This window comes from Balaenoptera ricei, chromosome 16 (genome assembly GCF_028023285.1).
Source record: "Balaenoptera ricei isolate mBalRic1 chromosome 16, mBalRic1.hap2, whole genome shotgun sequence".
Taxonomy (NCBI): Eukaryota; Metazoa; Chordata; class Mammalia; order Artiodactyla; family Balaenopteridae; genus Balaenoptera; species Balaenoptera ricei.
This window is the reverse complement of record NC_082654.1, coordinates 62587839-62600245: the sequence shown is the minus strand read 5'-3', so window position 1 is coordinate 62600245 and position 12407 is coordinate 62587839.

The following is a 12407-nucleotide window of genomic DNA, read 5'->3' as shown; positions in this document are numbered from 1 at the left end:
GTCCTTACCCTTCCAATGAAGGATTATAGTGCATCGTCAAAGGGGGTTGGGCTAGAGAAATGGAAATAAAAACAAAAATAAACAAATGGGACCTAATGAAACTTAAAAGCTTTTTGCACAGCAAAGGAAACCATAAACAAGACCAAAAGACAACCCTCAGAATGGGAGAAAATATTTGCAAATGAAGCAACTGACAAAGGATTAATCTCCAAAATTTACAAGCAGCACACGCAGCTCAATATCAAAAAAACAAACAACCCAATCCAAAAATGGGCAGAAGACCTAAATAGACATTTCTCCAAAGAAGATATACAGGTTGCCAACAAACACATGAAAGGATGCTCAACATCACTAATCATTAGAGAAATGCAAATCAAAACTACAATGAGATATCATCTCACACCGGTCAGAATGGCCATCATCAAAAAATCTAGAAACAATAAATGCTGAAGAGGGTGTGGAGGAAAGGGAACCGTCTTGCACTGTTGATGGGAATGTAAATTGATACAGCCACTATGGAGAACAGTATGGAGGTTCCTTAAAAAACTAAAAATAGAACTACCATATGACTCAGCAATCCCACTACTAGGCATATACCCTGAGAAAACCATAATTCAAAAAGAGTCATGTACCAAAATGTTTATTGCAGCTCTATTTACAATAGCCAGGACATGGAAGCAACCTAAGTGTCCATCCACGGATGAATGGATAAAGAAGATGTGGCACATATATACAATGGAGTATTACTCAGCCATAAAAAGAAACGAAATTGAGTTATTTGTAGTGAGGTAGATGGACCTAGAGTCTGTCATACAGAGTGAAGTAAGTCAGAAAGAGAAAAACAAATACAGTATGCTAACACATATATATGGAATCTAAAAAAAAAAAAAAAAATGGTCATGAAGAACCTAGGGGCAAGACGGGAAAAAAGATGCAGACCTACTAGAGAATGGACTTGAGGACATGGGGAGGGGGAAGGGTAAGCTGAGACAAAGTGAGAGAGTGGCATGGACTTATATACACTACCAGACGTAAAAGAGATAGCTAGTGGGAAGCAGCCACATAGCACAGGGAGATCAGCTCGGTGCTTTGTGACCACCTAGAGGGGTGGGATAGGGAGGGTGGGAGGGAGGGAGACGCAAGAGGGAAGAGATATGGGGACATATGTGTATGTATAATTGATTCACTTTGTTATAAAGCAGAAACTAACACACCATTGTAAAGCAATTACACTCCAATAAAGATCTTTTAAAAAAATAATAATAATAATAAATAAATTTTTTTAAAAAGGGGGTTGGGGAGGCCAGAGACCCCGTTCAGAAGCTAATGATAACAGTGGACAGTTATTCAACACTTATGAATACTTATGAAGGCCAGGCACTTCACCTGATTTTTTTTACCAAAAAGCCAGTAAAAATGCTTAGAGTCCTCTGCCACCAAGATGTGTGGGCCACTTAGATTGAGTCAAGTCAGTCATCTTGGCCAGAGGATGAAGGAGGCAGACAGGAGGGCTCCTTCTCAGCTCTCAGACCCTGCTGGTCTCCTTGGGTCTCTGCCCCATGAAGAGAGGTCAGTGTGAAGCTGTGGGCTTTGGGTCCAGTGTCTGGGCGACCTGTGGTTAAGAAGGTAGCTCTGGGGACTTTCCTGGTGGCACAGTGGTTAAGAATCCGCCTGCCAATGCAGGGGACACAGATTCGAGCCCTGGTCTGGGAAGATCCCACGTGCCACGGGGCAACTAAGCCCGTGAGCCACAACTGCTGAGCCTGCGCTCTTAGAGCCCGCGAGCCTCAACGACTGAGCCCGTGCACCTAGAGCCCGTGCTCTGCAATAAGAGAAGCCACCACGATGAGAAGCCCGCGCACCGCAACGAAGAGTAGGCCCTGCTCACCGCAACTAGAGAAAGCCCGCGCTCAGCAACGAAGACCCAATGCAGCCAAAAATAAATAAGTAAATAAATAAATTTATCTAAAAAAAAAAAAAAGAAGAAGAAGAAGAAGGTAACTCTGACGTCCCCTGAGCTGGACTCTAGTCCAGGCTCACCGTTCGTTAGCTGGGCACCCTGGCCTTGTTAGTCTCATTTTCCTCATCTGTAATAACTCTTAGAGTTAAATGAATGCTGTGAGGTTTAATGAGATAAGACAGACAAAGAGCTTAGGAGAGAACCTGGCATGTAGAAAGCCTCAAAAATGTTAGCTGACACTTAAGGCAGGGATGAACTTCAAAATCACATCTCCTCTGGGAGATGGGGAGGGTGGACAGTGGTGACTAAATGCCACCCCCCAACCCGGTCCTGTAGAGCCCCAGGCCAGGGCCTCAGGGCAGGTGCACCTCCAAGCCCCAGGGAGCCCCAGTGTGGAACCTCCTTCCGGGCCGCCCTGCCAGCCTCCTCCAGCCCCTGGACACCCTGCCCTGCTCTGAGGCAGGAGGCCACTCCCACACACGCCTGCCCAGGGCAGCCTCCACTGTGTGACTCGGCTCAGAGGGAGGCTAGGGGTGTGGGTGGGGGGCAAGGCTGGGAACCTTGAAGACAAAGAAAGAGCCCTTTGCTGTGGTTACTGAAAAGAAAAGAAATTCTCCTGTTCAAACCCAGCCCCTGCAGACAGCCCCAGCCTCGGACTCTGGGCCCGTCCAGGTCCCTCCTGGGCTCTTGGGACCCCTGTCCTGAGGGACGAGCCTCCCCTGAGCTCCTCGTCTCCCCTCAGGGCACTTCCCATCCCAGCACTGGTTCCCTAGTTGGTAGCAGCAGAATCCTGCCTCCCACGGTGATATCTCACATGCGCCTGATTAAAAACAACAAGATAAACCCCAAACTAAAAGCACAGCTGTTATGCTTGAAGCCCTGTCCTCCAATCCAATTTTTAATAATAATAACAATAATAGCTATCATTGTGCTTTGCTGGGAGGACATTCGACTAAATTCAATGCTCACAGTAACCTCAGGGGTAGGTATTATTGTTATCCCCATTAAACATATGGGAAAACTGAGTCACGGAGTTAAGCCACTTGCTCAAGGTGATACAGATCAGAGCGAGGACTGTATAAAGGCCCCCAGCAGCCCCCTCCTGACTGCGGAGGCTCTCTGCGCCTTCTCCATCCTCAGGGACACATGTGGCCATCCTAGTGCCCATCCCTCGCCGAGGAGTCTCTGCTCTCAGGGGTGGGCACAGAGAACCCTATGGCCTAAGCACCCGCCTCTGGCCACCTTCCCGTGTTTACCCTGAGGCTGCCATCCCGACAAAACTTCCTTGTCCTGTCCCAGGAGGTGGCAGGTTTTTAAGGACATGGGTTTAGTACTGGGCTCTTTATCATCAGGACTGGGTTTCCTCTCTCGGAGGTGGAGAAGTTGCAGTCACAAAATGTGTGGAGAGTGATGTTAAGCTCGCCACCTCTACCTCTGCTCCCTGCCTGGGAAACACGGTTCTACCTGACAGTGTGCCATGTACATACACAGCACACTCACACACACACACACACATACCTGCAAACGCACGCACGCACGCACACGTGCACACGTACATAGCCTTCCAGGAAGCAGGGGAAAGCAAAAAGGCTCTTTCTTGAGTCTTTGAATGGCCTCATGGGATTCCTGCACATCTGAAGTCATTTACAAATTGTGGTGTGTGTGTACACTTGTGCGTATGAAGTGCAGGCTTATGCAAGACATAATTTGCAGGTCCCGGTGCAGAATGAAAATGGGGGACCCATTGTTCAAAAAGTATTAGGAATTTCATGATGGCAACAGCAAAACATTAAACCAAGCACAGGCCCCTTCTGAGCACAGGCTGCGTGTGACCGTACAGGCTGCACACCCAGGAAGGGGGACCCACTCACAAGAGTGGGTTGTATGTTTATACTGCAGGCACTTTTCTAATTAGAAGGCTCAGGGCTTTCGTTAGAATCTCAAAGGGGTCCATGACCCTCTAAAGGTTAAGAACCATTTGGTAGCAGAAGGCTGGTGTTAGAGTCGTGGGTTTGGGTCCCAGGCACCTGGTTTACTAGCTGTGGGACCTGGACCACGTTCCTTAACCTCTCTGAGCTATTTTCTCATCTGTAAAATAAGAGTTATAATAAAGCCTGCCTCACAGGGTTAGTGTGACAATAGTAAAACTGAGCAGGACCCTGTGGGGCTCCTGGGCAAGGAAGCCTTTCGGTGTTCCCCATTCCTTGTTTGTAGGGAGCAGATTCCAGCCTCCACGACCTTCCCTGAGTTCCAAAGGGCAGATTCTTGAACAGTTGCTAATCAGGGAAGGCAGGGGATGCAAAGACAGGGGAGGGGTGGCCAAAAAACAATAGCACAGCCTTGGGGCAGGGCCCTGGTTCCCCCTCAAGGGATACACACAACAGTTATCTTCTGAGCTCTTTACAGAACTAAAACCCCCAACAATTGGAAGGTGAATTAGCGTTCTTTATTCCAGGAAAGACCAGGTTAAAGGAACCAGAGAAGCTCATCAAAAGATTACCTGAGACCAGATTAGAAGAGGGCAAGCCCTGCATACCCCCAATCCTTATCAGCAACCCCACCCTTGAACAATTGCTATAAAACTCCTCACCAATTCCTCCCGGGTTGGCACACATAGTCTTTGAGGGGCACAAGCCCACTGTGTCCCCCTTTGCCTGGCAAAACAATAAAGCTATTCTTTTCTGTTTCACCCAAAACTCTGTCTCCGAGATTCGAGATTCTATTCAGCACCGATGCACAGAGGCCGAGCTTTCAGCATCAATAGGGGCCATGAGATAAAGAGCTTAGCACAGAGCCTGTCACATTAGCTCCCAGGAAGTAGTCTGTTAATGAACTGAGTTCATTCTGTTTTGCTTGTTACATTTGACGTTACATCCTTTTGCCAGCTTGATCTCAGCAAGCTGTGCCTTCCGTAGATGTCCTCAGCAGGCCCAGCACAGATCCTGGCAGGGGCTCTTGGGGACACGAGCTGGTGTTTCTGAAGACTGGCTTGGTGTCTTGGCTGGTCTCTCCCTCAGACCTTGCCCTGCTGGCTGACCTGACTGATTTGGTCTGCGATGCCTAGGCCACAAGGATATGTGACAGGTAGCAGCAACCTAGGGGGCCCTAGGGCTGGTGGATGATTTCTAGGTTGAGCTTGAGAGGACTGGGCCCCTCAAGAGGACCTCATAGCTTTTAAGTCCAGTGTCACACTTGACAGAGCCTCTCTCCAAACTGGGGCACCCAGGAGAGGGTTCTTAGGAAACCTGGGGCCCAGGGGCCCTTGGCGGCCCGTATTTCCCCTCTGATACCCACATGGTGGCCCCTCGGGGGCCTCTGTGCTGCTTCAGCAATTATCTCCACTGGGCCTGCCAGCATCGCAGGGAGAAGGGCCACTGTGGCCCAGTCACCCCTTCCTTCCTTTCCCCCAGCCTGGTGCCACGGCCCACACCCCATCCCGACCCGCTTCAGGGTGGAGACTCCTAGCGGAGAGGAAAAGGGAGAATCAGGGCTGAGACCACCACACCACCCCCAGCGTGATCAGAGGGAAGTCTGCAGCCCCTCAGGGTCTCCATGGCCATATTTGTAACATGCAGGGGGAGCACCTTCATGTCTGCCCTGGCGAAGCCCTCACCCATACACCCAGGAAGGTGTTTCAATATGTACAATGTGTATCTTTGTACTGACGAAGAGTGGAAGCAACCAAATGGCCATCCAGAGGGGAGTGGTAAGTAAATGGCAGTTGAGAACTAAAACGTTGCCTGCCATATCAGTAAACAAAGGATGTTGCAGCCATCAAGCCATTACAATACAGCCGCCCTGAGAGAACTCAGGATGGAGACAAAGGGGCTGCCCACTGCCACGCCCATCTAGCAGTCAGCTGCTGCAGCCACCCCCAACAGTGCACCTGAGGAGACTCAGGATGAGAAAACACAGGCTACCGGCCCCAGATAGCTGAGGTGCATATCAAAGGAATGATTTCAGTGAGCCCACGCTCTTGCATCTTCCTATACATAGAAAAGTACTAAACTCCTTAACTTGAGATATCTGGTTTTCTTTTATTAACAGTAATCTTTTGATGTTCCGACTACCTGGTCTTTTGCTGCAAAAACTCCTGGCTCCCGCCTTGCCTCTTCGGAACGGTTTTCTCACAGTTATCTGAGATGCTGTCTCATGGGCTTGAAGTCCTCAGAAAATCCGCCAAATAAAACATAACTCTCTGCTTTTAGGTTGTGTGTGTTTTTTTTTTCAGTCGACACAGTCATATTAGCAACGTTATCCAGCATTTCTTAAAAGCTAAGTGGGATGACACAGAAAGGTGTCCAGGATGTATTTTTAAGAGAAAAATGAAAATTGCAAGATAATATATACAGTGTAAATCATTTCTGTAAATATAAACTATACATTCTCTAAACATATCTCTGCACAGGGAAAGGTCTGGAAAGATGTATTTCAAGTTGATCATAGAGGCTGCCTCTGAGAGGGGAGGCGCTGAAGGGGTGGTCAAAAAGGACCTAAAGTCCACCCTTCTGGAGCCCTTGCCACAGGTCCTGCAAGCGTGTCCCAGACCCTGCCGGGATGGAATTCCTAACCCCAGGGCCAAGGCCATGCTACACTGCTGGCATCTTGGGTGGAAATTCTGATTGGCTCATGAATAACCAGTCTCCCATCCACTGATAGCAAAATTGTTCCAAACATCATTTATTAGCTCCCCACCAAGGGCCAGGCATCCCACCCTCCCACAACAGGGTGGGTATTAGAGTCAGGCAGGGACTGCCAAGAACGGTGGCAGGTCTGAGATTTTTCCTCCGCTTGTAAGCCAGCAGTCAGCCTGCCAGTGCCATGAATGCTGGCAGAAGACTTCTGGGACAGAGACAACGGACTTATTAGGTAAAACAGGTGACACAAGCTCCATGTTTGCCTTGGTTCCCTTTGCTCCCTTGTCTCACGGGCCAAGTGGGAGACAGGCGTGAGGAAACGCTGTGCCCATAGGGGGTTTGTGTCACGGCTGAGGAATCCTGAGATTAGGAAACCCCCAATCTTATAAAGCGGCTTCTAGCAAACCTGCCCAATCTTTGCCTTGGAGGGAGACATTGTTTTTATTCTCCTGGAAAGCAAACAAATCTGCCCTCTACCCAAGGGAGACACTATATCTGCCAAGGCTGTTTGCTAGACAAACACCCTTGAAAAGATAGTCCGGAGCAAAAGGTGTCACGGGACTCCAGAAATTCCAGAGGCCCTCTGGAGAACTGTCTCCAGAACTAACACCGGCAGCCTGAGATGAGGCACTGAGATGTTGAGTTCCTTCCCCAGGGTCACACAGCTAGGACACAGCAGAGCTGGGGTTACACCAGGTACTCTGACTCCAGCGCCCTTGCTTTTTCCTCCTTGCCTTCAAAATGGGCTGCTGGGCCAGCCTGGTAACCAAAGAAACACAGACAACACTGCTTCAGAGGGAAAATCCACTCTGAGTTCCCAACAACGACCTACAGAAGAACTGCAGGAACAGAGCCTGTCTGTGGCTTGGGACCAAGCACTGCCCACACGTTCCTGACCTGACTCCCCCGGGGGGATGAGAAAAGAAAATTCCTCTCCAGCTGCCCCTGGGTGACGTTAGAGAAGGGCTGGAAATAAGGAATGAGCTTCTGGAGACTGGATAAATGCTCTTTTCTTTTGCAGAAGGAAAATAATCTCATGCCATTCCATATTGATTTAAACATGAAATTTATTTATGGAGTAGAAAGAGTTGGTGTTGGCTTTCAGCGCCCAACCAGGAAATGGTCTGGGCTTGTTTTTGTCTCCTCCAGCACCCTGTCCCCTGGTGACCTAATCTGATTTTTCAGACTTGAAGGCTGGATCCTCTTCCCTGGTTCTCAGGCCTCCCCTGACCCACCTTCTCGTCTCTGGAGCCATTCCTCGCTGCCCGGAGGAGGCGCAGAGAGGGGCCAAGTCTGTCGTCGAGGTTCCTCTATTGCTTACTGCCCTCATCTGTAAAATGGGGACACACGTCTGCCTCACATCTCCCTCATCAATAAAAAGCAATTAATAGTAATAATAACAGTAATAATAATAGCTTCTAATTTGGTGAGTTGCTAATACATGCATCTGTGAGGTATTAGGATTCTTCTTTACAGATAGGGAGACTGGGATCAGGGATGCTGGCAAAATTGGCCACTGTCACATAGTCACCCTTAAAGAAATGTCTGCCTCCTGTCACTCTGCCCCTCCCGAATTCCTCCTTGCCACCGAGGAAGACACATCTCCAACATCTGCTCCTCTGAGCCCTGTCTGAAGTTGCACAAGGTTTATATACTCAGAGGCTTGGGCAGGGCTGAGGCTGGGATCTTGTCCTACAGACAGCAAGTCCCCTTCCCCAGGAGCTGCTCTATATGAGGCCCTTTAACGTTGTTTAACCTCATGGCAGCCCTGAGAGAAAGAGCTTTATCTCCATTTGCAGGTGGGCAAACTGAGGTCCTGAGAGTATTACATGGCCAGACCTTATGGCTGGTGGGGAGCAGGGCAAAGGCCCCACTCTGTAGGCCTGGCTTCTTATCCCCACACTGCAAAGCCTCTGAACCAGCAGGTTGTGATATGGCCTCAGTTTCCCCTTCTGCAGCATAGGGACAAGACCCGGCTTCTCACCCTCTGAGATCCTGAGGGGTTTCTATGTTGCCTTCAGATGAACTCTGCGCTGTTAGTTTGGAAAGACAAGGAGAGGATCCGTGACATGCCGAAAGTCACCCAGTGAGCCACAGCAGGGCCAGCCACGGTCTGAGCCCTCTGCCTCAAAGCCAATGCTCAGTCACCCACACCTCACGGACCAGGCCTCTGCAGGGAGGTGACGGTGGTAGGTGGGCCGAGGCCCTGTCTCAGGGAGGGAGCTGAGGGAACAGTCCCGGGTAAGTCCCAAACAAGCTCCCAGGGCAGACGGGAAATTACAGGGTAAGGGAAATTACAGGGTAAGGTGGCTAGTGGCGAGGCCGGGGTGGGGCTGGAGGACGGAAGAAGAGGGACGAGCAGGCCTGATGCCCACACTTTCCTCCCCGGGGGCGGCTGGCAGCTGTGAGGACAGACACCTGCAGCCAGGTATATCTGGGGGCACCCACCTCAGGAAAATTCCACCAGCTGAGGCTGGCAGGCACAGGGTGGGGATGACCCAGGGGATGCCCCTCACCCCCTTCCCGGCAGGGTGATGAGCTATTGTCCTGCTAACTAAAAAATTTCGCTTGCCACCCGGTTCCATAAGAATTAGGTCATTAGTCACTGCAGCTGCTGACCTTCAACACACCCAGGCGTTCAGGACAGAGATGAGGATGAGGCACTCTGTGCTCTGGGACAACTGAGAGAACAGGCCTTCAGACAGGTAGGCATCTTCAGGAGAAATTTTTTATGAACCCGGATTCTTGCAACTTCCCATACTGTACTTAGAAAAGCATTAAAAGCACTAACTCAGGCATCTGCCCCTCGTGACCAGCAGCAACTTCTACCGAGATATGTGCTTGGCTGCAAGTACCCCCTTCATCAAAATCACATCTATGCTGACCTCCTGCTCTACCTTTTCAGAGCAGGGCTCTGAAAGAGGCTGTCTCCTGGCCTACAGTCCTCAGAAAGTTCCCCAATAAAACTGAAACTCGCAGCTCTCACGTTGTGCATATTTAGTTCTGCCTGGGACTCTTCCTGCCCCTCACCCGTCAGGTCTCAGTTTAAACTCTCCTTCTGCCTCCCTGCCCTGCGTGAGTGGGGCAGCCCCCTCCTCACCCCCACCTGCTGGGTGTTGGTGCCCAGTGACTGTTGGTTCTCTGCTTTATTTCACATTCCTCGTCCTGGACCACCAGCTGTGAGCCCCTCAGAGTCTCGGCCTTGCCTGGTTCTGCTTCACCGCTGCCGCCCAGCGCCCAGCTCGGGCTGACGTGCAGCACGTGCTTGGTCCCTATGAACAGGGCCCAGGATGCGCCTGCCCATTTAATCGCATAACAGGAGGGTGAGGGACTTGTCCTACGGTTCCAAGAAGCAGCAGAGAAGCAAAGCAGAGGACCTCTTAGGGGAATTGGGGCCCAGGATTTAAGAGAGCCCATCTGGGGCTAGACACCTCTCCCCAGAGCCCTCAGAGCCGGGTGAACTGACCCCCACCCCAGCAGTCCCCACCCTCGCTTAGTCACAGAGTGTGGAGGATGGTCCCTTGAGGGGAAAAAATTCGGGTGACAAATAGCTCTTTCCACCTGGCCCCATGGTGGGACGGTGGCTCACCGTGTCACCACCCCCAGCCCAGTGTTGGGGGGACTCTCAGAATTCTGCATGGAAACTTGGGGGTTCCTGCAAGCACAGGGGGCTGCCATCTGGTGACCCAGAAGCATAGGCGGGGTTCTCAGGAGAGTTTGCGCTGCGTCCCCAAGAGTTTGGGATACTGGAAAGCAGAGAAGTGGGTTTGTGAAGGCAGGAGCCCAGGCCGCTGCCCGGGCAGGTGCTGAAGGATGTGTAGATGAGAGGCAGGGCCTGGTCCGACATGAAAATGCGTGGCCCTTGTTCAAAGCTTACTAAGCAAGACTAACATCAACAGTGGTAAGTCATGTTGACCACACACTTTGATATGACGTGACGAGAAGGGCACTTTACTGCTATGGGATCCCCCCACTCTCTGCAGGACCGCCTCCCCAGAGGCAACTATGGAGCAGGAATTGAGAAGAGGAAAGCCAGTGGCCAATACAAATTTGAAAAGACGCTCAGCCTCATGAGAGTTCAGGAAAATGCAAATTAAAGCCACTCTGAAATCCTATTTTTCACCTGCGAATAGTCAAGAATTTCAAACATCAAACAGCAACAGCCAGGGACACTGAGGGTGCCTGGGACAGGCAGGTGCGCTGTGAACACGCTGCATCACTCTTTTGGAAAATAATCTGACATTTTCTTCTGAAACACAAAATACACTCACTTTAGCCCAGCAGCCCCCCAAACTGACAAGTTTCCTAGAGGAACAGAAGGACCCACCAAAAGGATTTATAAAAAGGAGTGGTTTTCTGATATAGTTTGAAATATTGGGGGAAAAAAAAAACCCTACGTATGTGAAGAGCCATTTCTCTACAAGAGAAATTATTAAATGAACATGGTAGATTCTTGCTGCTGCATATTATGCGTCTGTTGAAAAAAAAAAAAAAGGATTAGGCACAGCTCCATTGTCTGAAGGGCTGTGCACATCCTGCTAAATTTAGAAAGCATGTTGCAGAGTTGGGACACCATGGAGACTGTAGGCGAGACGATCTAGCGTGTAAAACTGTCCCACACATTACAGGACGTTCAGCATCCCTCGTCCCTTCATGGTCGCACCAACTCTGCCCTCTCATTGTCAAAAAAAGAACAGCAGAAACGCCTTAACATATTTCCAAATATTCCATGCTAAAAACCAGTGATGGTGAGGCCTGGGGTGGGGTTTTTGTTTTTGTTTTTAACGAACATTAGCAAGACCCTAGCTGTATAGAAGTTTCCTCGTGCTTGGCTGTTGCGGGAATGGGGAAGGGGGAGGGAGAAGATCCCTATGCCTGGTTCCATTTTTGTATGGATTCACCAGGCAACACAGGCCACTCTTGTAATTACCAAAATTACCAAGGAGAAACACCTTTTAAAAGAAAAATAATGAAAGAATTACAAGAGCAAAAGTAAAATGGAAGGAAGAGAGGGAGGGAGGCTGCTCTAGAGACCAAAGCCCCCCCCCACCCCCCGCCCAGCACTACATACACTACACACAGTCCCTGCCCCTGCCAGTGCAGCATCATCGGGGTGTGGACGGGGAACATTGCCGTCATCCCAGTTCTACAAGGATCAAGCCATTAGCCACTGCAGCTACCGCACTGGCGGCACACCCTGAGGGGAATTCAGGATGGAGAAAACCAGGAAACATTCTGTGCTTTGGATACTGGCCCTAGATGGTTAAGATGCATATCTAGGCAACCAATTCAATGAACCCAGATTCTTGCATCGTGCATAGTAGAGAGCATAGTAGAGAGCTAAAATAATTAACTGGAGATGTCTGTTCTTTGTGAACTTTTGATGTTCGACCACGGTTTTTTCCTGGCTCCTCCCTTATCTCTTCGGAGCAGTTCCTCAGAGCTATCGGAGAGGCTGTCTCTCATGCTATAGTCCTCAGTAAGACCCCTGAATAAAACTGAATTTGTAACTTTCAGGTTGTGCATTTTTTCTCCAGTAGACAGGGGTGAGCCGGTGGCAGCACCTGCCGGCCACCTCCCTGGCCACATAGCACTGGCAACCTCCCCCCGGTCCGGCAGCCGTCCTCCGCTCGCCACAGAGGCCCCTTTCTCTGCTGGCTGTTTTCGTTGGGCCATGCCCACCTCCATGGGCAGCCTCTGGCCACAGCTGGTGGCACCAGGACAGGCCCTTGCCCGCTGCTGAAGGCTTGCTTTATGGACATAAAGATTCCAGGGCACCCAGGCCCTCGGAAGGCAGCTGTTTCCACCTT